General features: G+C 37.9%; 1 protein-coding gene across 1 annotated transcript in view; it reads left to right on the top strand.

Moving 5' to 3' along the window:
- Positions 1-3,050: 3,050 nt before the first annotated feature.
- The window catches only part of cald1a (caldesmon 1a), a 190,943-nt gene continuing 169,214 nt past the window's right edge, over positions 3,051-24,779 (top strand). The window contains exon 1 of the mRNA XM_055153475.1: positions 3,051-3,137. The gene's annotated coding sequence lies outside the window, so the exon portion shown is untranslated. The remainder of the gene's footprint in view (positions 3,138-24,779) is intronic.

Raw genomic sequence — 24,779 nt, 5'->3', positions numbered from 1 at the left:
TGTATTGTAATGGCAACTCCTTCATGATACCCAGCTCTAATTATAACAACATTCATTTTAGCTGCCCTCCATCTGTATTAAATATTATTCGGATGTTGTGAAGTCATCTGAAACCCAGCTATGTTGATTTCCATCAGTGTGTCAGCCTTTTCTTTGTACATTAACATTACACACATTTATTTTAGCAACTAGCTTTTGGAGTTGTCTCTGGCCTTGATTATTTTCATGCATGAAAGTCATCTATAATGTTTTTATTGTTTTGAAAAAAGAAAAAAAAAACATTAATACTGAAATAATAGTATCAAGTTATCAAATATGTTTAAGCTAAATAATATGCCTTGGAAATGCCTTGGTATTTGCTTGGTAATGCCTTGGTAATGCTTTTGAGACAGTGAAAAGTTGGGGTATGCAGAAATATCGTTTAATGTAATGATACAGTCTCGATATTGTGTGCTGCTGTATCAGTATATCACCAAGAATATTTTTTGCTTTATTTTACTAAATGATTTTGTTACAGCACTAGTTTTGTTGTTTGTTTAGTGAAAGGAAACTCATTTATGCGGCAAATTTGACATTTTCACTGAGTTGATGACTAAAATGTTTGTGTTTCATATTCATTTTGCACAAGAAGTGGTTTAACAAACACTTTTCACATCCATCATATAGTCATTATTTTTTATTAAACTGTATCGAATCAATTTGAATTATATCGTATCGAACCGAAAGTGCACTGTATCAAGATATGTATCGTATTGTGGCCTGTGTATCGAGGTATGTATCGTATCGGCAACTTCTTAATGATACCCAGCTTTAGTGAAAAGCTACTGGATTAGGAAGTCTCTTGTGAACTCATGGTGCAGTGCGCAGTTATGTGTTACAGTAAAAATATTAAGAAAAAAGTCAGTCTTTTGAAATTCATCATTGTTTTTATACGGCTATGTACACGCAAACAAATGTAAAGCATGTGACTACTCCTAAAATTCAACTAATCTATACACAGATAGCAAAATTATGATTAAAAACACCACAAATCACACTATCTGATGCTATAGCTATTTCAACAAAAGCCAAGATACAAACGAAAGACATAAAAACTCAGTGAACCAGCTTATATTTGATGAAATTTGACACTTTTATCTTTCCTGTGTGGATAAGGATGCAGATTTTCAGATGTGGCGGCGAGTGCGTGACTTCTTCTCATATACATTGTCTGTCATTATATATAGGAATGCGCAGAGTTACACACTGACACATACAAACGCATTACTATCCATACAGTCTATTTGAAGTTTATCTTAAAACAACACCAGTGGAGGAGCAGTGGAGCATATGGAGCTCATTCTGCTCTAGTGGCCTGATCTTTTCGGTTGGTTCTTTGTTCTCGGCATCATTGTTTTAAGGCTTAAACAAAGTGGGCCAGTGTCTGCGTGCTGCTGTTAAATACTGGAAACTAGAACAGGGGAGTCTTTGTGTATTACCCACAGTATCATCCACACAAAGGGTACACACAGCTCAAGGTTAAATCATTAGTTTCTTTTTAAACTATTCTGAACTGAACAAAACATGTTTTTAAAGATGCATTATATAACTTCAGGTCCACCTTCTGCTTATATCAATGGGAATAATACTGCTTTGTCTAGAGCTGTTTCACAATATGGTATTTAACTATATGCATTTATTTAAAGGGACAGTTGGGAATTTTGGACATAGGACCTCATTTCCTAGTGAGCCAGAGTATTGGAGACATTTAAAAAAAAATAAAAATCCATCCAGTCCTTGTATTTGCAGAGGTCCTTGGTGCTAGGCTAGTGCATGTCAATGCCCATAGTTATCCTGCTACTAAAAACAGTCTCACCCACTCCACAAAGCACAGGGTGTCAAACTCAAATCCACAGAGAGCCAGAATTAAAAACTGTGACTAAGTCGTGGGCCAAACTAAATATTTTTTGAAAAATTTTAACAACACCTGCATGCTTTCTCTTCTTTTGAGATATGTAATGTTAAACTTTTTCTCATTAAAATTAATGTTTAATAATAGTTTTGCTTAAACACTGAATCCAGAACAAGCAGAATATAAACTAATAACAAAATTTTAAATAAATAATGTCTCTATAGCCTATCTGTAGATGGTGGGCCAGCTCTAATACATATTTGATATGATCTTGCGGGCCAAATATAATTATATCGTGGGCCAAATTTGGCCCCCGGGCCTGAGTTTGACATGTCTGACAAAGCACCTGAAGCAAATCTATTATTACACCAGACTATCGATGTAAATGTCTGTTTTGATATAATAATGTTTGAAATAAAACTAACCCTGTATCTCATGAATCATCCCATGTTGAGGGACTATTTTCTCATATATCAGTCCACCGCTGCCAAACTTTCTGTCAAGACGTACAACTCGCTGCTGCTGCTCAGACATAAATCCTTCAAATGCAAGGTTGGTTTTACTTCTAAAATTATTCTATCGATGCAGATCAGTCTGGCGTTATAATTGTTTTGCCTCAGGTGCTTTGTGGAGTGGGTAAGACTGTTTAGTGGCAGGCTAACTATGGCCATTGACATGCACTAGCCTAGCACCAGCGACCTCTGCAAATACAAGGACTGGATGGAATATTTAAAAAGTGTCTCCACATGTCTCCAGCACTTACATAGGAAATTGGGGCCTGTGTCCAAAATTCCAGACTGTCCCTTTAACTACTACTTTATTTGTATCAGTTTTGTTTCATACATTTCACAGGCCTAAGTTGCTGCAAAAAAAATATGCAACAACAAATAAAGTTCAAGACTTTTTAACATGTCCAAGTCAGGATGTATTTTTCACTTAATGACACTTGTAATCACACACATTACACAAAAACAACTCTTTAATCTCATCTTTCAACAACTTCATTTATTTAGACTACAGTGTGTTGTTCTCAGTGACTTGTGTAACTTTTTGCTCGTGCAGACCGCTGCGCCCAGAGTCCGCCTGGATAGAAGTAGCCTACCATTATGTCTGGAGGGAGGGGCTTGCATGGGTATCCACTTTAGTTTTTTATCTCTCTGCGCGCTGTGAAGGACCGACCGACTGCCTCTCCTCTGTCTCCGCTGACTCGACTCGACTCAACTTCGTCCCGTGCAAAGATCAACAGGTAAGACCCGAACTTTACCGCGCGTCACTGCGACATCGAACCGTGCGTAAAGCGACACGTAAAAACTTTTATCGCTTCGTTGCAATGTCTTGAAACCACGATGCTCCACCGATTTTGAGTATGGAAATGATTGTGATGTAGCAGCTATGCGAATGAGCTGCTAAACTTTTGGACTCCGCTGTTCGCTCGCTGTAAGCCGCTCCCACTATTGTGCCAACTCCGTGATAAAAGTTGACAGAAAGTGCTAACTAGCTAGAAATCTTGCTTGTTGCACGATAGTTTTAAGCTGTCACGTTAGTAACAAAGACAAACCCGCTACTGCAAGTGAAGATTCCTCTCGTAAAGTACATTAGTATCCTTATTTCTCCATACGCATAAGTTTGCCATTGCTCAAAAGTCAGTAAATGTGCTGTTTTACCGTCTTTTAATCCTGTTATCTGATATGCACAAGCGTTGTCCAATTGCGTACAGTTGTGCAGATTAAGTTAGCTGCTGATGTAGTAGGCAGACAGTTTGAGTGGACATGGGAGACTTGTATTTCTGCATAAAGCGGTTTCATATTCAACCGGCTTGTAAAACGCACGTAATACGCACGCATTATTTTTGCCTCTTGCACTATCATGGTGGATCACTTGCGTTGAAATATTGTAGGGTGAAGTGGACCAAATAGTATGAAATAGTGGCCTCTAGAAATAACTGCTCTTATAGGGTTTTTTAGGTAAGTATCATTACTCCACTTTAAAAAATAGGGCTGTCTAATGTAGGCTATTTTATTGTGGTATGGTGGGCACTCTGGTGATTTGAAGTCCTCTTTTTGTAATGCGAATCCTATGCATTTTTATGTACTGAAGTTACTTTGAAGTTGTGGAGGCAGAGTATAGCCAGACCTTGCCCAAGCATATACTGCTGTTGTGCCACTGGGCAAGTTACAGCGTTAGTGTTTGATGCTTTTTGGAGGAAGGGCATCTGGGATAAAAATGAGAGTCTGGTTCACAGCAACTCTGACAGAATGATCAAATATTTAAGGCAAAATTATATCACACAGCCTAAATATTATGGGCTAATAGCGAACCAGTCTGCACTCGAAGGAAAAAGCAGAAAGGTCGTGGGTTCAGTTCCCGAAATGGGTGTGGTGGGGGCTTTCTGTGTGAAGTTTGCATGTTCTCCCTGTGTCTGGGCGGGTTTCCTCTTTGCAATTTGATTTTCGCATCGACCTAAAATGTGCACAATAGACAAAATCCTCCAGCCAACTTTTTTTTTTTTTTTTCATGGAGACGTTATTGCGTTGTCTGAGGTGTTTCACAGTATGGCAATAAACCTTTCTATCATCATGGAGACAAAACCAGGCCAAGTTACTGGTCAGATTTGTGGAGAGGCAACCGCGGAACAGCCAGAATGTCTTTTCTCTATATATTTGTGAGCAGTAAAGCCACATGTGACTGAATACATGAAAGGTAGATCTGTTTAATGTCACTGTGGAGCACTGAAAGCAGAGCAGTCACCCATCCATGGAAACAAGAAGGTGGCAGACCCCCAAATGAAACGTTAGGTAGTCAACCTTTAAATCTTGACCAACTTAAGATCTTAAGGTGGGTTCCTGGTTGATATCTTTCCACCAACATTGAAGGATAGGTTAAATCCCGAGTCTGAATTTCCCTATAGACACAATAAAGTAAACCCTAACCTTGATATTGCATGGTTTCTTTGACTGAAGATATTCACTGTGGTACTGTAGCTGGACTCCTGGTATGTTCGGGCAGTGTATAGTTGCCCGTGTACAATAATTGGTCCCATATGACTTACCACGGTGTACTGTAAGGCCTCCAGTATCAAATCATGATAAGATGCTGCAGCTTTTGTGAAGGCTACACTGATGAATGCTTCTCTCATGGTTTCAAGGTGTCCACAAACGGCAATCCTCTCCCTTAGGCCAACCACTTTCTGCATTGTACTCGCACCACGCTTCCAGCCTTTTGATCTGGGCTTTATTACATAGTAGTATAGAAAATGGATGAATTTGAGGCGAGGCTGGTAGTGGAGATTGGTGGGGGCTATGCTGGGTAAATCTGTCTTCTCTTTTGGGCTGTGGGTTTTTGACATGTGGTTGATTTATTGGTTGATGGATTCTTAGTTGGTGAAAAAAAGGAAACGAAAGGGTCCACAGCTTCGACACCATGTTGTTGTTTTTTTTACTGAAATGATCTACAGTTTGGCATTTAATGTAACTATCTCCATGGAGACAAGTTAGACAGGTCAGATCTGTGGAGAACTGGGAGAATTGAACCTGCTCACAATAATAATTCATGTTTTTGCAGTAGTTCTGAGATATAAAAACGCATGTAACTGAACAAATACAGGATATATTTGTCGAAAGCTATACTGTGGAACACCTTGGGCAAAGCAATAAAATTAAACTCATACAATCTTAATCTTAATCTGTCTTTATACAAATATCTTGTTTCTTTTTGGGGGGTTTCTTGCATGTTGTAGTCTTGTGAGTGCAATTTGGGTCAGATACAGAGTCAGACTCTAGAGATGAGTAATGAAGCTTAACAGTGACCGCCCATAGAGATTCAAAAAAACAATAATATTGAAAGTTTGGAAGCTTGCTCTGGCATAATCAACTACGTGATGATTAATTAGCACAAGAGATATAATTTAGTTTAAAAAAGCCGAATCTTGCATTTTAAACGTGCTTCTTGGACTTAAAACAACCGTGTTCTGAACAGTAATTAACCACTTAGCCTCTGCTTAGCCCTTGAGTTCTTTGAGACTTCGAAAAGTCTGTGGGAAATGAATAAAATTGCACATTGCTTATTATTTGATTATTACTTCCAAAACCAAAGCATGCGATCACTGCTGAGCTTTTGTCTTAAGAGCTTTTGTCACGCCCACTTTTTAATTGTCACAATTTGAATCGACCAAGGATTTCTTTAGATGTCCACAGTCTTTCCGATAAATGCTCCTCTCGCGGTTTCAACGTGTCCACAAGCGTCAAACCTCTCCCTTAGGCCAATCACTTTCTGCATTGTGCTCACACCACACTGCCAGTCTTTTGATCTGCGCTTTATTACATAGTAGTATCTGTGAAATGGAAAGCATGGAAAATGGATGCGTTTGAGGCGAGGGTGGAGGAGGCTGGTGGAGGGTGGGAGTGGTGGTGGTGGTGGGGGCAGCGCTGGGTAAATCTATCTCCTCTTTTCTCTTTGCTCTTGCTCTGGGGCTGCAGACAGAACCTGTAATTGTCCATGAAACTGAACCTGATATAAGACGTGCAGCGTTTGGAAACACGTGGAGAGTGCCCTGTGCTCCTTATAAGGCTCAGAGCTGACCTGATGACAGACCATTGGAAGAGAATCAGGAATGCACCAGCGAGCAGGGCGCCCACTGAGAGCCAATTCTGTGGATTTGTCTGTAATTCGTATGGGCACACGTATTAATTACATTTACATATGTACTGGCTTTTCTATAAATACTTTTCCTTTTTGAGAAATTGTTCCAAGTTTCAAGGTTGTGTGATATGAGAAAAAAATGTGACAGATTAACTAAACAAACTGTTACATATTATGGATATTGACAGTGACATTTGTTTTTGACAGTAAATAAGAAATGTACATGTCTTAAAGCAGACAAACAAATTGCAGATTTGACTTTTTAGAGCTTTTAACCATGTTATAGTTGTTTGCCCTCACCATTTACTCGTTCAGAGTTATATTTGGAATGATTCATGCGTGTTTGAGTAATCTTTAATCACTTATTTTCAAGAAGACATATTGCAGATCAGTCTTTGTTTTCACAATCACCAGCATACGCCCTCTACTTTGTACTTATTTAGTTTAGTTAGTTTTATTTTTTAATCAGCAATACACGTAGGATTCGACAGCGTTGGATTACAGCACAATAGATCTTCTTTAATTTATCAGTAAAACTAAAATATAATAATAATTACCAAGACTTCATACTTAGTAACTAGTACCCTAATAATACCATAATAACATAACAAACCATAATACCCTAACCCAGGCATGTCCAAACTATGGCCCGGGGGCCACAATGCGGCCCTCAGACAAATTTTTCTTGGCCCTCAAGCTTCCAGGTGAATTGGCCCAAATTACCTTGCATCAATTAAAAAAATATTTTTTACTGCAAGTTTTTTTGAAAATCTATCTCGATAAAGTTAATATTTAATATTTAGGATGTTTTATTTTATATTTTAAGGATCTTAGCATGAATAAAGACTGATGGCTCATTCTAACATGTTGAACATGCACACATTTCAGTTATTCCCTGTACTGAGCACCAGTCTACTGCCCTCGATCGGCCCTCTACATCTGTGTTTAGATATGTGGCCCTTGATGAAAAAAGTTTGGACACCCCTGCCCTAATCCATAACCCCTTAAAAACTATGTGCTGTGGTTTTTAAGGCAAATAAAGTTAATATAACTAACGATAATATAATATGGTATGATATAAATGATTTTTGCATCACTAATTTCAACAAAGCTTCACTTGAGTAGACCTTTTAACATTGTGCTACACTGCATTTATAATTCTATACTTTCACATTTTAACTTAAAAAAACTGAAAATTACTATTGATTTAAACTTTTGGTGAGAATTTTCAGCAGTATTTTTTTCTTTTGCAGAACTATTTGCAAACTACTTGCGTAAAACGTTTTCCTGTCCTTCTCACCTCCGCATAACGATAACAGTACAAGGCCCCTCCTCTCTTTCTCCACCTCTTGCCCTCTCCCCTCCTCATTCTCACTCTCTCTTCCTTTCTATGTCTCTGTCTCTCTCTCCCTTTCTCTTTCCCTTTGTCTGTCTTTCTCTCTTTCACTCCCTCTCTCTAGGTCTTTAGGATTTATGCACGACTCCTTATGATCACGCACGCTCTCTAAACCCATTTGAAAAAAGCCACAGAGTAAAGTACAGGCTCCTCCAACGCGATGCATGTATTTCTTTGTAGTGTTCTTAGAGGGATTGTATAGTTGCCGCGGTGACGGTGGGGCTGGGGCTGGATCTGGAGGTAATTGCACACAGTGATAAGAGGGGCTTGGCAGACGGCAGCAGGGACCAGGGCCAGGGCCAGGCAGGATGTAGGGAGCAGTGCCATGCATTTCCGGAGTCTGCCTCTGAACTGTGCTGTGCGCTGAAGTCTTGTACTTATACTGTACTCTGAGCACAGTTCTCCTTCCAACTTTACTTCGTACTGGGGCTGCAAGTAGGTCTGGCATGAAAACAAATGTAGAAGTTTCGTATTTTGCTACAAAAAATATCCATATAAGCAACAATACTAGAACTAATGTAACATTTTATAACTTTTAATAGCCTTAGTTAGGGATGCACCTATTCAGCTTTTTCAGTCACGATACCAATTCTGATTCTATAGCTTTAAAGGTGCACTGTGTAACTTTCTGGGTGGAGGATCTGCCAGCATGGAGTTGCTTTTCCTGGAATTGTTCACAGTACGATATTAAACTTATTTATTTCCATGGAGACAAGCACCAAGCAAATTTACAGGTCCGAATTGTGGAGGGGAGGTATTTTTTAAGTTATTGTTTTATTTAAAAAAAAACACACACCCCAACTATTATATATGAAGCAAGTTTAATGTCAAGTTTAACAATCTCCCCAGTATGTCTCCTTGGAAACAACCAGGTGCTGGACTCTTACCAGAAAAGTTGCATAGTGCACCTTTCAGGATCTGTCAATACCCGATATCAACCGATACCAGGGCTGTAACGATATCCAAGTCTCATGATGCGATATCGTCACGGTATGAACCTCACATTACGATATTTATTGTGATATCGTGGGAAAACTCATGATATGGTGTGGAGGCTCACGATTAGGAATGTAATAATGTCCAAATCTTGCAGTACAATATTTTCACAATATACATCTCACGGTATCGCGATATTTTGTGGAGGCTACAAACAAAACTGTTAATTTGCTACTTTTTCCTCTTAAAATGCCTTGACAAGACTTTAATGTGCATAGAACTGTTATTTCTTCATTTAGTCTGCACTGAAATGAAGCAAAGGATCATGGTCTATGTAGTTCCCTCTGTCTTTTTTTTTTTTTTAGCTTTTGCTGCACCATAACTCTTTTTTAAGCAAAGATACTTGTAATTCGATATATTGTGATGGTCCACGATATTATTTTGAGAACTTTGACGATATGATATCATGATATTTGGTTATTTTTACATCTCTAACCGATACCAGTGCAGAGTCTGAAAACAACATTTCCTGTATTTCCTTTTAACAAAAATGATACAAGACAAAACTGATCCAAATGTAGCTGTTATGAACTCCTTAAGTTACTACTTTGGATAAATAAAAGTTCAAACATCATATTATTATAGAGTTTCTGGGCCAAATATGATCTTTTATACAGACCAAGAGCTTTTGGAAGCATCTCTAGCCTTTATAAAGTATGAACAAATATAGATAGTTAAAGAGGGGGTATAATGCAAATTATGTTTTTTTTAGTAGTTTTATCTATAATGAGTCATGGAAGTTCATAAATCAACCACCTACAGCTCAAATCTCACCCTAATACAGGAAAAAGACTCAAACTTTACCCATTAGTACAAGTTAAAAGTACAGATGATTGTTCCATCTGTCATGTATTGAACTATAACTCGATATAGTATTAAATGTGACAGGCCTATTCACGCTAAAACCTTTACAAATAAGTACAGGTGTGTTTACATACATTAAACTGAAAGCTTTGTACGACTTCATATTGATAATCCTCTACAGCATCAGGTTTCGGAGGAAGAATGGAGTGTTTCCAGGGAAGCAATAGTTTCTTACCACCGCAGAGCCAGGAAGTCAACGGAGTGGCAAACCGAGTGGAAAACTGGCTTATGCATATTTCTAAAGCTTTTCACCAGCACTTTCTGTTTGGTTCTGTGCAGTATGGATTTCTCAAAGTGGGGAGCACGTATCGTCATGGTGACAGTCACTATATGGATGCTACAGACTGTAAACAACTGCAGACAGGCAAAACACGAAATAATAACTGTATTGTTTTTTTAACTTTTCTTTTTTTTTATTGGATTTTCCATTTTAAGGTCGTGATCTGCCTCTTAGCGTGCATTCATTGACAAACAGATTAAATGGGGTTAAAGGTTTAAAGTAGGGTTGGACAATATGGCAAAAACATTATCATTTGTCTCATTAAAGGTGCACTGTGCGACTTTTCTGGCAGAGGGATCCGCTATTTGGAGATGTTGTTGCTTTGTCTGAAATGTGCTGGTATAGCATTAAACATATACATCTTGCACGTGTGTGAAATCCCTCAGTCGTCCAGGTAGAATCCATGACAAAGAAGAAATTCAATTTGTCAAATGGACAAAAGTTTATCTTAGTTGTTCATGTTCCAAGCTGCTTCTTCATTTCAGAACTGAAGAAGGAGCTTGGATGAGATTCTGGAGATTCCATCCACGGAGAAGAAGTGAGGAGCGGGGGACGTAAATTCCATGCGACGACCGTAGTTTTGCGAGGATTCATGTGATTCTGAGGGACATAGTCAAGGCGGGGGGCACTTGTTGCTGTGGGAAACACTAAAAATAAATATAATATTTATAAATATATAAATATAAATATTTAAATTATTCATGCTTTTAGGCGGCACGGTGGCTAGCACTCATGGCTCACAGCAAGAAGGTTCTGGGTTCGATCCCCGAGTCGCCCGGGCCTTTCTGTGTGGAGTTTGCATGTTTCTCTCCGTGTCTGGATGGGTTTCCTCTGGGCGCTTCGGTTTCCCCCATCAACCCAAAACATGCTACAGGTCTCCATGAACAGTTGATAGTCAAGGTCAATTAAAATACAATCAATTCAATCATTGTGTGTCCTTAGGCAAGGCACTTCATCCACATTGCCTAATATGAAAGTGGTATGTGCGTGAGTGATGGTGGTGGTCGGAGGGACCGATGGCGCCGATTGGCATGGCAGCCGCGCTTCTGTCAGTCTGCCTCAGGGCAGCTGTGGCTACAATAGTAGCTTACCATCACCAGGTATAGAGCGAATGAATAATGCTGAATGAATAATGCTGAATGAATAATGCTGAATAATGCTCTGTAAAGCGTATTTGGGGACAAAAAATGTCTGTGAAAAGCGCTATATAAATAAAGACTTACTTACCTTTAACTTGGAATGGTGAGACAAAATTGCCACAAGATCGTGCACACAGGAGAAAAATTAATTCGTGAGATATTTTTTCCATGTGTTCACATTTGGGTTGGGCATCAAAGGGTCATGTGTTGGTGGGTTACATCTCTTACAGTTCCAAAAAGCAGTAATAGAATGGAAACAAAAATGTAAAAGCAAATTGCAATTGGAAACTAAAAAAGAAATGTGAAATGTATATATTAGAAATTATGTTATTTCTCGTTTCTCCTTCTTGTGGACCCAATCTTGTATGTCGTGTCGTCTTTTAAAAATTATGTCTCGTCCCCTTCCTTTCTTTTAACTATAATTCCACAATACAAAATCCTTTTAGACAAAATAAATTATAATTATCCATAGCTTGGTTTTAAGCATACAGCTCTCATAGTTGATTTAGTTTGGAATATTTCATATAATACTATTTATAATGATATTAATACTTCATAGTAAAATGACTAAATAATTGTATTTTGTCTACTTAAAGTTTCAACTTGTACTCATTACCATTTAAGAGCAAAAATGTCAAATTCCTTCCTCCAGAGTCTGAACTCTGCTCCAAACCAAATGCTTTTACTGACAGGAAGTTGGCTGTGAACCGTTCGATTAAAAACACCCAAGTAATTCAAGTTTGATTCATTGTTCAGAGCTACTTTAAAGACAAATGTGTTTTCATATGTGTTTCATTTCTCTGAACTTTTTAGTTATGGGTAAAAGCACACTCTTTCTTTCTCCTCCTGCATCTGTGTTTTTAGTGTACTTTTTATCTGTTCCAAAACCATAGGATCTGCTCTATAGCTCCCCCCATGACTGGACTGGACCCCTGTGTTGGTGTTACCCCCGCAGGAGAGTTGTGTAATCGTCCAAAGTGAAACATATTGGACTGTTTTATTCAAATGGAGCTTAACTGTCCCTTTAAATTGCTGTTTACTCATTGTTGTTGGACATGACTATTTCCAAATGTGCCCTTGTTTGTAGGCTGGTACTGCGCTCCACGCTGCAGGTGCCTGAGCCAGTGGACTCCTGTCGGCCATGTTTACTGTATCCAAGTGTTTTGCTTGCCTAATGTGGTGCAGATTTGTTTGACTTAATATGTCTTTTCCCAAACCACAAAGAGAGTAGAGACTTGTAACTCCAATTTTCAGATCAGTCAATGCTGTCATTGTTTTAAATTAAATTAAAAGTTTGAGGAGAGAAGTCATAGTAGAGATGTCATGATAATTATAATATTGACTTATTGTTCAATATTTAATAGACGGAACAATACATTTTGGGAGTCAATATTTATCATGGGGACCGAGAGGAATGTTTTGGTATTTTTTTGTACTATGATCAGATTTGAGTTGTAAAGTTGATTAAATAACCTCTATGACTCATTGTAGATACAAACTAAAGTGATTAATTCTGCTATTTAATTATAGCAGTGAGTGTTTTCGTAGCTATTGTACATTTATAATAGATTTTTGGGGATAATCCTGCTTTAGGGGTTTTGTGTCAGTGTCATAAATTAGTTTCAGTATTATCCTTTATCATCTATATTTACTTCAACAAGATATATAGTAGAACAAAGTCACAGTATAGGTTTGGGGAGCACTTAACTTTTGCGTATCTTCATCTTAAAAACCTGTGTGACATGGTGTGGGGTGTGCCATATGCTTGTCTCTGTGGAGATGTAAATGCCTTGCCTGGAAGTTCCACATTATGACATATTGATCTATTATGTATTTATTAAGTTACAGGTTGCCTCAAAAACATGCAATCTGTTTGTTAGCTCGCCATAGATCTGATCGAATACCGGCTTGAGCGTTCCTCTGGCTTGAAAGTCCCAGCACACGGCCTTTAGCATGTGATGTATTGAGTTAGAAAATCTGTATTCTATATATAAAAAAAAAAGAAAAGAAATGTGAATGTAGTGAGACCAAATGTCAGGCCTTGTTTGTAATTTTACTGATTTTCATGAAGTGGTACACATTTTTACACAGAATGTAATATCAATATAATCCTCATTTGCTCGCAGAAGTTTACTATGGAATCGTATTTTAAATAATTTTTCTTGTTCCCCATGTCCTATAGCATACCTGCCATGAACATAATTTGTAAGCAGCGCAACACATGAAACTTAAAAAGCTACAGAATTTGTTCAAAAATCATTCAGAATCACTTTTAGGAAGATCTTAACTATGTATTTCTTTGAAATATGTAAGATAAAATCCTGAAATGGTTTTGACACGTTTATTGAGAACACAGGACTTTCAACTGGTGGACTATGTTTGAGACCACATAATTATTGCATGTTTTGTTTGTATGTATGTTTTTTTTTTTCTTTTTTTTAATATGTATATAGATTACATAACTTTCATAAAGGGTTCAATTCAGGGGGACTTTCCAGCTGATTCCCATTTGATTTGTAACATGGTGGTGTCACCTGCTTGTTTCCACGGAGATAGACAGAAGTTCAACACCTTACTGTGAAACTTTCGAGGTAAAAAATAACAGACAGGCAAGAGAAAAAGTTACACAGTATACCTTTAAAGGTGCAGTGTGTAACTTTTTGGTTGGGGTTCCATCACTGTTTCTGTGGAGATGTCATTGCTCTGCTTTGAATGTCCCACAGTATGACATTAAACAGATCTACCATAGATTTATTCAATTACAGGTGGTTTTAATACTCAAAAATACCTAGAAAAACAACATTGACTGTGACTGACTGTAAACAGTTTTGCCTCTCCATAGATCTGAACAGTAACTTGGCCTGATTTGGTCACATTCCAGATAAGGCAAAAACATCTCCATGAAGAAAAGGATTTGATGGCCCCTCCACCAGAAAGGTTATACAATGTACCTTTAAATGCACTTTAATAAGACTCTAGTCAGTGCAATACAATAATACAGTTCCAACATTTTGTGCCCCTTTGGGTCTGAGCTCATTTGAAGAGCGAGAGGTGGACTTCAGCCCCACGCAGACATGCCTCCTCCAGCCTCTGCTTTGAATCTGATAACATGTAATTTCAATGCACCGCGTCCAGAACCACACTGCACTGTTTATAATAGTCTAGAACCCAGAGAAACCTCAAGAGCTGCATATACATTTTTCACCCCATACCAACAAGTGCTGCTGTAGTGCTCTGTAATAATGTACACATGCCCAAGATTGAACCTACAGTGAACTAGTGTTAAAAAAAACAAAACAAACTAATTATAAAGGTAGTTTCATTCAGGCTTTGGGTCAGATTTTGTTTTTAGGTTTCAGGTTTAAGATTTTTTGCTGATTTGAAGTATTTATCATTGCAGTGGTCCTCTGTTGTCACCCAAAGCGTTCAGCTCCAGTCAAATGAAGCTCATTGTGGCTTGGGAAAATTGGGAGCCAGTTCCATATTTACGGACGAAATAGTGAAATAAAAAATACCAGGATCATGTAGAGTGGGTTAATACAAACATTTTAAGGCCAAAATGAGGAGCCTGACAGTAGCAGTTACAGAGAGCGGGGTGACGTTTTTTCAATTCGAAGTGACTTGTAGCTGAAGTTGATAGAGCTGGAAGTGTGCCCGTGCTCATTTTCTATTTGTAATGCTGCTCACAGGTTAGCTATGTCCATTTATATACAGTATACAGTCTGCGGTTGTTACAGCAATGATGCAGTTGAGATAAAAATATACAGATTTATCTTTCTTATGTTTAAATATAGAAATTAAGGTCCTCACAAATTCCTTCAACCCAAGAAGAAATCATTTGCCTGGAACTCAGCCTTTTATGCTTTTACTCTGGTATAGATGCAGTTTGTTGTTTTTGTTTTGTGTTGTTTTAATTTAATTTTACTTAATTATTTGAAAGATAAATATTTTCTTGGGTTTCCACGTTTGAAATTGGCTTTTGTAAAAATATGTACCAAGCGACTGCAGCGTTTTTTGGTACATGTAATGTCAAAATTCTCCAGTTATTTTAAAGCCCTCAGTTGTTATTGTCCTCTGTGTTTTGTGTTGTGTTTGTTGTTGTGTGGAGCTGACAGTGAACAGTCCCTTTGGGGAAGATGTGGATATATGTGGATGTGTTTTAGCCTCTGAACAAATAGGCCTGGTGTCTCTGGAGTGATGAGGAACACTGGCTGTTATTTTTATGCTAAAATTCAACCTTGTGACCTGTAAAATACTTTTTCATGTTTTAATTAAGTCTTATTTGACTAGCCAACATTTAAGTCACTCATAAGCTACGTAATTATCTAACACTTACAACAAAATAAACACAAGAATAAGAATGTTTTTTGAGCAATTACTCAAGACATTACTTTCATTTTTAGTCACACAGCACTGTACAAAAATCTGATATAAAATCCAATTCAGACTAGACCAGTTACCAAATCCTGAAGACTCAACACAGGTTTTCATCTGCGTACCTGCACTACAAATAGATAAGTTTAATGCCATACTGTGGAACATTCCAGGCAAAGCAATAACATCTCCATGGAGACAAGCAGGTGGCAGACCGTCTGTCAGAAAAGTTACATGGTGCACCCTTAAGAAGTGAGTTAAAAGATACATCATTCTAAATATGTGGAAAAATTCATGAGGAATTGCCAGTTGCCATAGCAATGAACAATTTTTATTGGTCAAAAGTGCCTGAATGCACCTGTTAGCAGCTGAAACCTGTGAAACCCAGTGCAGTATGCTATATATGTATTTTTTTTAGAATAATTGTTTATAGAATTAGCACAGTTGCCATGGCAATTAACAATTCATTTAAAATGGCGCTTATAAACAGGGAGCAGAAACTTGTGAATATATGATCAAAAATCTAGTGCAGAATGCTGTAGATGTTTTTTGTTTTTGTTTTTTTTTAAAATAATTTGCTATAAAATTACCACAGTCGCCATAGCAATTAACAATTAACAATTCAAAAGAAAGTATAATATCTTTTTATGGTCAAATGGTCCTATAAACAGGAATGATCAAAGACCAAAAACACTGCAGATACTCTATACAAATTTTATATATAATGTATTTTATGTATTTTTGTCACAGCAATTAACGAAATAATCTATAATATATTTTGAATAGTCAAAAATGCACCAAATAGCGTCTCTAAACAGGAATGATTCAAACCCCACTGTGAATACTATATACGGTTTTGTTCCCATCTTAAAAGGTAAAATCTCCCGTGTGCTGGGCTAATGGTTTCTTTGGGGTTTTTGTAAATGATTGATTGCGTTAAGAGTGAGGTCAGCGCTCCTCGGCTCTGCTCCTGATGTCATCTCCTAAAGATGCATGTACTGGTGCTCTCCCAAAGGCCACGGAGCGCAGAGGAGCTGGGGATGGAGCAGGACTTTAGCCCCTGGGCTTCTCTTCATCTGATAAAACAAGCACAGGAAATGTCTCTGCTGCCTGATTGGCCCTGTGTATTCCTCTGGCCCTCTCCCAGTGGGACCTACAACGTGCACACTGTGGCTCCAAATCACAGGGCCCCTCGCGATTTCAAACGATATGCGATACAGGACTGCAAGAGAAATATGCCAGAGAAATCACAATCAAATCGAAATCACAATTTTGACTGACAGTTAGAGGTGCACTATGTAACTTTTTGGTTGGGGGTCCATCACCTGCTTGTGGACCCCATAAAGATACAAATGTTTAATACCACACTTTGAAACATTCCAGACGAAGCAATAACATCTCCAAGGAGAAAATTATTTGACGGACCCTCTAGATCACTTTTGTAATGAGTAATTTTGTGTAATCACTGCAGTTTGGGAATGCAACAATAGTTTTCTCAGCTTTTGATACATACTTGAATAATAGGGCTATAGTAAAGAAATTCTTAGTTGACTAAAGACATGCCCTGCTGATTGATTACTCTCAAAACTATTATGTATCTCTGTGCATGGCCAAAACTACTTCAGCTATTTATACAGTATGCAGTAAAAAGCGTCAGGAAACGATGTCTTTATATAAACTCACTTGTTCACTTACTTCTCTTTTCTATTCTTGTGCGGCCATCAACTGATGAATTTACTTAGGCCCTATCCACACTTGTACGTATTTGAGTCATTTTGGTTGTGGATGCAGTGTTCGTCGACACAAATCTGATGGAAAATGGCTCCAGAGGCGGAATGAGATGGTGCCGCCAGTTCCCATGAATTCATCTGAGTATGGATCTGATCCAGCACCATGTGGATGCCTGAAATCGTTGATACACAATGACATAGGAGTTCTAGTTGCGTCCTTATGGACCACGTCACTGTGATTTGCGCCTTCCTGTTTCACTGGGTTTGTGACATTGGTCATGTTTTTGCGGAAAACAGTTTAAACAAACCATAAACAAACAGGAAGCAGCATAGCCAGAACTACTTGCAGAGAACAGACTCACCATTAGCAGAACACCACTCTCTCACAGAAAGAACACATATATTCCACTGAGTAGCGTCCTTTTTAAGTCCGACAGAAGCTGAACCGTGTCAGGGCACAAAGACAAAGCTGTTTTTTGAGCGCTTAGTTTATGCAAATTAGCCATGTGCTCTTAAATTTCCTTTCTGTAAAATTTAAACAAATATACCCAAAGCTGTGTGGATAGGGAAGGCTTGTGGATACAGAAACGATGTGTGTGGACGCAAATCATTTCCGATACAGTGATTTGTTTAAGTATAAATGTAACCTAAATGACAAAAAGACTACATACATATGTCATCATATTAATACAATTTTGATACGAGTTAGGTCTCTGAGAACAAAAACAAATGTCCCCTGTATGATTTTTATAGTAATTATTAAAAACATAACCTTCAAATCACTCACACTGTCTTTGTTTCTCTGTTCAGATATCGCAGAGTTAGGCCTTGATAGTGTTGAGTCCCTACGGGAGTTATTTTAAGTTGCATCATTTTCTCTGCAAACAACTGCTCATCTCGTATTGTGCTCTTACGACACAGAGGTGGTAACAATCAGAAATGTGAAACGCCTTAAACCACTACACCACAAGCACTCACTGCACTTTTCCTCAACAAAACACTATTTGTTTTATAGCTTTTCAAAAACATTTAGTAGTATATTAACTCTGAACTCAACTAGGACTAAACCAGGCTTCACTAACACTAAACCAAAGCCACAGTATGTAACGTTTTAACCAAAATATACTCAGTTTTTTTGTTTTGTTTGTTTGTTTTTGGTTGTGTTGTTACTCTGAGCGGGCTTGCATATCCACAAACCTGATTTTCACCTATTCTGAAAGAGGACCTGCTCCTGGTTGTTTCCATGGCATTAAACGTATCTGTTAGGGGTATCGCGATATCTAAGTCTCACGTTTTGATATCGTCACAGAATGAACCTCACAGTACGATATTTATTGCGATATCATAGGAAAGCTCACAAAATGGTGGGGAGGCTCATGATTAGGGATGTAACAATATCCAAATCTCACAATACGATATTTTCATGATATACATCTCACGGTACGATATTTATTGCGATATTTTGTGGAGGCTAAACAGCTAAAACTGTGAATATGCGACTTTTTCCTCTTAAAATGCCCTGACAAGACTTAATCCAAAAAACTAAGACATAAAAGTGTTTAAAACTGTTAGTTCTTCTTGTAGTCTACACTGAAATGGAGCAAAGGATCATGGTCTATGTAGTTCCCTAGTCTATTGCTGCACCATAACTCTTAATTTAAGCAAAGTAACTTGTAATCCGATATGTTGTGATGGTCCACGATATTATTGTGAGAACTTTGATTATACGATTTCAAGGTTATTGTTACATCCCCAGTGTTTATCTCCAAGGAAATTGTTATGAAGTATGGTTTTAACTTTTTATTTCCATGGAATTTTGCACCTCCAGAAAGTTCCATATTGTATCTTTAAAGGTGCACTTTGTAACTTTTTGTTTGGGGGTCCGTCACCTGACTTTAAACAGCTCCTACCTTACATCTATTCATTTTCTCTTCTTTCTGACTGTGAGCAGGGTTGCCTTTCCACAGATCTGACCTGTAACTTGGTTTGGTTTGGTCTCCGTGAAGATAGAGGTTTAATACCATACTGTAAATTTAAGATTTCAATAATACCGGCATGGAGAAAAGCATTTAACACGTGCTTCACCAGAAAAGTTTCACATTGCACCTTTAAGTAATGTTGTTCTTTTCAGTTTTAATAATTTCTTCCGAAGGTTACATGTAGATTTTGTAATTGTTTGCTATAGAGACAGAAGGCCATATGCTTTTTGTTCTCAATAACCTCTGCTGTACCATAGTGTATGCTTCCTGTTGATATAGTTGTCACAGTTAGCCAGCAAGTAAAACTTAAATAACAGTACTTTTCTCCATAAATACTATAATTTCCTGGTCCATTTTTACTTGTAGCTTTGCGTAGTGTAGCCGTCATGTCCTCTCTCCCTCACTCCTGCCCCCGTGGCCCCTCCCTCCGTCCCAAAGCTGTACAAAAACAAACACTTCTAATCAGGAGCCTGTCAATTTCACTTGTAAACGGTTCATATTTTTGCTAATGGGGAATTAGGGGGTGAATGTGGAGGTAATGCAGGATTCAAATCTCAGTGGTGCGTGTAGAATAGCTCAGTGCGGACACATGAGGCTGAAGTCATCTGTTTGCACAGTTAGTGAGGTTAACCGCTCTATGGATCACAAGGGGAATTAGGCAGGTCTCTCTTTGGACCAGTGCAGATATGCCTGGAGTTTGAGAGTTTGAGAGTATGGACCCCTGGACTTGAGATCATTGGTTTGGGTCGGGGTAGAGGTAGGGCTGTAGTAAACTGAAGAAATTCTTGGTTGACTGAAGACAGACTCTGTACATCGACTACAATAGAGCATGTTGTGATGGTGGCAAAAGTACTCAAACATATTAAAGGTCCTATACTACACGAAATTAACTCTTGTGAGCTTTAAGCCATGTTCTAATGGTAATCAGCTGGAAAGTTCCCCTGGCTGGAAGGTCCCCAAGCTTGAAAGTCCCCTAAATTGTACCCTTTATGAAAGCTAGTTAATCTATATGCATTAATTACACACGCAAGTTACAATATATCTCAATATATTTGTTCACACATACAAACAAAACATGCAAAAATAATGTGGTCTCAAACACACACAAATTGAGTAAATACAGTGTGTCAAATTACTCCTCAGGAATAATCCACCAGTGGAAACTCCTGTGTTCTCAATAAATGTGCTAGAACTGTTTCAGGATTTTATCTTACATATTTCAGTGAAAGACATAGTTAAGACCTTCCTAAAAGTGATTCTGAATGATTTTTGAACAAATTCGGTTGCTTTTAAGTTTCTTGTGTTGCGCTGCTTAGAAATTATGTTCATGGCAGCAGGTAAGGAAATAAACAGTTACAGATGCTATAGGACATGGGGAACAAAAAAAAATATTTAAAATACGATTTCATAGTAAACTTCTGCGAGCCAATGAGGATTATCTTGATATTACATACTGCAAAAATGTGTGCCACTTCGGGAAGATTGGTAAAATGACATAAACAAGACCCCACATTTGGTCTCGCTACATTCACATTTAATTTTATTATGATATAGAAGCTGATTTTATAACTCAATACATCATACTAAAGGCTGACGAGAACGAGAACGTCCCCCCTCTCCCGGGCACAGCAGTTACCCATGTGCCGCCCAAGAGAAGGGGGCACCTGTAGGGAGGAGGGGGACGTTCCCGCAGAGAGAACGGGACGCTCGAGTTGGGACTTTCAAGCCAGGGGAACGCTCGAGCCGGTATTCATTCTAATGTTGTTACCTCATCAAAATACACCTGGAGTTGTGTTTTGTTTAGGTCACACATGTTTGAGTAATCCTTCATTATTAGTCTGTCTACATCTCCAAAGCTCAAAATGTTCTGTTTCTCCTGATGATGGATGTTCGCAGCTAACTTTTACCTTTTTTTATTTTTATCACAGCGGAGCACTTGACATCACAAGGTTGAACAGGGTGTTTTCAGTTTGCCTAAATATGCAGGATTTATGTGTTAGGATTTGTACACTGAAAAGATCACAACTGCTACAAACTTGGCAAATTCATAATAACATCTCTGTTAGGGCTGGGTATCATTGAGAAGTTGCCGATACGATACATACCTCAATACATAGGCCACGATACGATACATACCTCAATACATAGGCCATACGATACCTCATACATAGGCCACGATACGATACATACCTCAATACATAGGCCACGATACGATACATACCTCAATACAGTGCACTTTTGATTAGATATGATGTATTTCAAAACGATTCGATACAGTTTAATAAAAAATAAAGACTCATGGTGGTAATACTTTGCACAAGAAGTGTTAAACCACTTCTTGTGCAAATTTCATATAAAACACACCCATTTTAATCAATCAGAAACAGTGAAAATGTCAAATGTGTTGCATAAACGAGTTTCCTTCCTCTAAACAAGCGACAAAATTGTAGCTCTGTAACCAAATAATTCAGTAAAATTTTGTAAAATATACCAAAAAATACTCTTGGCGTTATATCAATACAGCAGCCCACGATATCGATACTGTATCATCACATTAAATGATATGATATATTTATATTTTGATATTTTTACACACCCTTAATGATTGTGCAGTCAGATTTGTTTTTTTCAGTGACACGTGAAAAAAGAGCTCATTGGTAACCTTTTATTTACAACCAACGACCATGCATGCCCCTGATTGGCTAATCCACCTGTCAGTCACACCCATCCGAACCCATCTGAGAGAGTCATCTGTATCCAGACTCTCATTGCCATCAAGTTTTGAACAAGTGTATATTCTGGATCACATGTAACTAGAAAAAAGTCATATAAACTAAATAAAATTCTCTCTCAAATTTCACGATAACACACTGCATGCCTTCTCCTCCCTACTGTTGTGAATTTCAGTTCTTTAAAATCCCCCCAAACTAATTAGGCAACTAACAAAAATTTAAAATGACTAAGACACCATCGACTGATAGATAAACCACGACTGCAGGCCACATTTTAGGTGTATGTAATTTCATTGTTGTTTCATTATGTTTTCTCTCACTCACAGCCAGAAGGACTCATATTCTTTTATTGCAGTAATTCAATTTGTTTTGCAGTCAGCACCAGCAGGAAATAATAGACAAGAATCTTTCACATGATTGAGTTTAATACAACAACTCATCAGGACCATACACAAAATCTGGTCCCAGGTTCGATTGCCTGACTGTGCCTCTGTGTGGATTCTTCTGGGTTATTCTAATCCCTCCATTAATCGGTCTACATGACTTGGTTGTTAATATTCTGAAATGTCAAACTTCATTTCAATACAGAGGAGATAATTTGATACATGGACTGTTTATATAATTGAACTTGGACAAATGTTCATGGGGATGCTTCTGGCTCCATAAACTCTAGCTCTAGTTGACTTGCACGGGACTATAAGTTGCACTTTTGGGGGAAATTTATAAAATCAGAGACCAGGAACTGACATTTCATCTTGAAAGGCAAGTTTAGTAATAACAATAAAACAGAGAACAACAGACTGTTAACGTAACATGAACAGTTGTTCAGATAAACTATAACATAAACAACAGAACATAACAAGTTTACCAAACTCTCAATCTCACTCCAAATCACTAAATCCATTGAATTCTTCATCCTCAGTGTCACTTCTGAGCAACTCCGTGACCTCTGGAGGTAAATGGAGCGCCGCTTCCTTTTTCCGGCTTTTCCGAATCTTGACAGGATGGTTTCGATGTCACTGAAGTCCAGGCTTTGTCCATCCATCCAATGACTTTGAGGAAAGTTGCATGGTGCACCCTCCCGGTGTCACAAGTTTCTCGCTCACTGCAAACTTTCTTTCTGCTGCTCAGTTACTGTTTTCAGCTGCAGATTTTGCGATTTGCATCTTCTAATCTGCAAAATATTATTTTCTTTTTGGGGCATTTGCATTCAGTTTTCTCCGTTGGCTTCATAAATTTGTTTAAATAAAAAATGTTCAGCGGTATAGAAGTAATGGTGTGTTTGACTGGCATGATACAGACAGGACAAAGGCTCTTTCTGCAGGAGACATGCGAAGTGACAGTGGTACACATGGATCTATAATAAAAAATTAATATAATAAACAAAAAGAAAAAAAAACATGAAAAATACGGTACATTGAAATATTGTCACCCCTCTATTTGTTTTCAACTACAGCTGTGAGCCTCATCATTTGGTCTTAAAATGTTCATCTTACCCACTGTACGTGATGCTTTACTGGTGTTTTTATGTCACTATTTTGTAAATAATTTCTATTCCTAATATGGCACTCTGCTCCAAATTTGCCCCTATAACTGCACGCTATGGGTGATGTCACACTCCCTTAGTCCACTTCTTTATACAGTCTATGCTTGATACATGATACCTAGTAGTAGTAGTAGTAGTAGTAGTAGTAGTAGTAGTAGTAGTAGTAGTAGCAGTAGCAGTAGCAGTATTTGTAATAGTTGTAGTTGTAGGAATGGTAAACAACTACTACGACAGCTGGTTAGCCCTCAAGTTGGCCAAATGCTACCAAAACATTTCCTACAGGGACAATTTTGTGTTTCCCTATTCACTATTATGCTCATGTAGACTTGAGAATTCACTGGACGAGAAGATCTATTCTCCATGTGAAACTTGTAACGTAAACAACACTTTGTTTGTTTAGGACTTCACGATTTGGGGAAAATATCCAATTGCATTTTTTTCTGACAGGCATTATGCGATTAGATGTTTGATTTATGTTTCAATAATAGGATTCTGTTCAAAGTTCACATTTCGTACCCAGGAGAATTGATAAGAAGTCTGAAATATGAACTGACATTTCAGAACATGTTTGTACAGATGTGTGTTTACATTTTTTGTGCAGAATAAAACTGAATATTTTGGTGTTTGTGAGGAAATTATTTTGCTTAAAGGTCATATATTACACAAACTTGACAACTCCTCAGAAACCTGCCTGGAGTTGTGTTTTGTTTCATTCACACATGTTTGAGTAATCCTGCTTTATTAGTCTGTGTACGTCTCCAAAACTCAAAATGCTCTTTAACGTCTTGGGTTCTTTTCAAAGACAATACAGTAAAGTGTATTTTACCTTGTTGACATGTTTCGGCTGCTAGCTGCAAGCCATCTTCAGAACTAGGGATGGGCATTCGATAAAATTTTCTTAATCGATCGTCGAGAAAATTAACAATTGATTATCGATTAATCATTAACGTTTATTATATATAAAAATTTATCATCATTATTATTACTATCTGCACTACTAATCTGTATAAATAAATTCAACTTTACGACATATAAACTGTAACCACTTTAGAGCCACATCAGCCCGTTTGAGATTATAATGTGTTTAATGCAGATTTGCAGAAACAAAACTTAAAACGGCATGGCTAATTTGCATAAACTAAGCGAAGAAAAAAAATGCTCTTGTGCGCTGACGCGACACGACTCAGTGGATCATATAGTGTGATCATATTTAT

Source organism: Boleophthalmus pectinirostris, unplaced genomic scaffold (genome assembly GCF_026225935.1).
Source record: "Boleophthalmus pectinirostris isolate CB_2022bp ecotype Guang Dong unplaced genomic scaffold, ASM2622593v1 HiC_scaffold_18, whole genome shotgun sequence".
Classification (NCBI taxonomy): domain Eukaryota; kingdom Metazoa; phylum Chordata; class Actinopteri; order Gobiiformes; family Gobiidae; genus Boleophthalmus; species Boleophthalmus pectinirostris.
This window is presented reverse-complemented; position numbering and strand designations above follow the sequence as displayed.